General features: G+C 43.3%; 1 non-coding gene across 1 annotated transcript; it reads left to right on the top strand.

Moving 5' to 3' along the window:
• The first annotated feature begins 1,636 nt into the window (after positions 1-1,636).
• On the top strand, positions 1,637-1,800 carry LOC142428479 (U1 spliceosomal RNA). Its single transcript, XR_012780376.1, has one exon. It is a non-coding gene; the product is annotated as a U1 spliceosomal RNA (small nuclear RNA).
• The last annotated feature ends 511 nt before the right edge of the window (positions 1,801-2,311 follow it).

Here is a 2,311-nt window from a genome sequence, read left to right as displayed (position 1 = left end):
TGCCCTACTACCATGCTTCGTCGCCACCTGGGCGAGAGTATACCTCTTCTCTAAGCAACCTTACCCTTGATCATTTCCCACCATGCCTGCCATTCCCCCCTCTCTACCATTTTGGGTCCCATGTTGTTCCCTTGTCCCTGTGTTTGTTAACCCCACTTCCTTACCCCCCTACCCCGCCACCCCAAGTCCCCCCGGAACTGTCGGTCCCGTTTTTTTCCCTCCAGATAGTTCTTCAACCCTGTCCTATTCAGACAGACCTGTGGAGACACTAACATGCATGAAAACAAGACAGAGGAAAACAAAGCAACAGTATACAACCAGACTACAAAACAACAAAAACAAACCACAGACAAAGAACAAAACAAAACACTTCACAAAAGAAAGGCTTGTAGTTAGTTCAGAGATCATTTGCTGGCCCTTAGGAGCGTTTTCCAGTCCAGTCTGTTGGGGCAGCACGCCCTGGTCCCAAAGTCCACTTTCAGCATTCCCTGGGGACCTTGCCACTCCATTCCCTTGCTGTTCCGCTGCAGTCCCCCAGTGCTTTGCCTCGGTGTGGTGGGATCAGGTCTGGTGTAATTCTCACACAGTGTCTCCGGTGCTGTCCCCTGTATCGCCCTTAGTCACTGAGTGGCATCATTTCTCATAGTGGGGCCAGCCATGTTGTTCTCTCTGTGGACTGGCTGCTCTACTCAGGAACATCCTCCTCATGGCCTGGTGGGCCAGGCTGTGTTCCACTCTCTCCTCCTGCCCCTTCATCTGCTCCCATGTGCTCTGATCAGATATGTCCATCTCCCAGAGCTGCAGAGTCAATGTAGTCCTTTGGAACAAATTCTTTTCGGGGGAGGGCAGGAATCCACTTCATTTATGGTGCTGGGGCCAGCTTCCCAGATGTCTCCACTGGTTTCCTAATCCACGCCTGGATATTGCATTCACACCTTGCGGCACTTGGTTGAAGTCTGGTCCCACTTTCCCTGTGGAGATATAAACAATACCCTCCCCTTGGGTGGATTAGTGCCCCATGCCCCCACTACCTTTTTCTTCCTTATATTCATCCTTTTGTTTTCCTTTCCCCCCCTCCTCCACCATGGTCTACCATGTGCATGCCTGGTTTTGGTCTGGTCTCTACCATACTACACAGTCTTCGCCTCAAAAATGTTTGTATACAGTAGCTTTTTCCCCTATGCCACTTTTGCTTTTTAAAAAAAATTTTTATTCTTACCTCAGCGGGCTTATGTTGTACTTAAAAAAAAAACTACAGGTATCAGCCTCCTACCACCTCCCCCTCCCTGATTGCTTAATCAAAAGAGTTAACAGAAAATTCACCTTTGAATATCCCCATATTTCTTATTCATAAAATCAAAACATGACTGAGTGATTATAAAAGGAGAAAAAGTAAAACTTAAGCACATATGGGTGTTTTTAGGTATGTATTATTTAGTTTGTTTCAAACTAGCAACCATCTTTAGGCACAAGGATTTATAATTCACCGTAGTCCAAGTTACATGGGACATAGAAAAAACATTCAGATGTATTGAAAATGACATGCTGTGTGGGTCTTAGGTTAAGACCAACAACAGCAAATTAGAATAATAAATTCTATCTTGACAAAGAGTTTAGATAATTTTCAGATACATGAATACTTACCTGGCAGGGGAGATACCATGAGCACGAAGGTGGTTTTCCCAGGGCGAGGCTTATCCATTACACTCCGGATGTGCTGACCCTTGCGATTTCCCCAAATGTGGGAAACTCGACTGCATAATTTGTGGTAGTGGGGGACTGCCATCACGCTCTCCCCTGTTATTAAAAAAAAGAAAAGAAAAAAAAAGTTCAGATACATGATCTCTGTATTAGCATTATCTGCATGGACTGCGTTTAGAAGAAACACATCATTAGAAAGATCTAGTATCTTTATTTTTAAAGTTATATGTTTTATTCCTGAATTACGAAGTAACATTGGTCAAAGATACAAAATGTTCTTCATTCTCAGAGTCCTACTGCTATTGTCATTGGAAACAGCTGTTTAAACGATTCTTACTAGATTTTAGATTGACCAATAAGCCCCAAAACTCTTTATTGTGCCCTCCACTTGCATTGCTGGTGGAACTTTCAGCAAACTATCCTAGTCAGGCTTCTTTCAAGGTGTTTGATGTGGTTTTCTGCCACTGTATCCCTGGGGAATAAATATCAGCCTATGAAATCAGTAAGGTTAATATAGAAAGGAAAGAAACACAGGATACATAAAACACTATTTAAAAGTCAAACAAAACTTTAATAATGTGTTATATAGTCATGACACTTAAAGCAACCT

Source organism: Tenrec ecaudatus, chromosome 15 (assembly GCF_050624435.1).
Source record: "Tenrec ecaudatus isolate mTenEca1 chromosome 15, mTenEca1.hap1, whole genome shotgun sequence".
NCBI lineage: Eukaryota > Metazoa > Chordata > Mammalia > Afrosoricida > Tenrecidae > Tenrec > Tenrec ecaudatus.
Note: the sequence above shows the minus strand (reverse complement) of the source record. Positions and strands in the feature narration are given on the sequence as shown.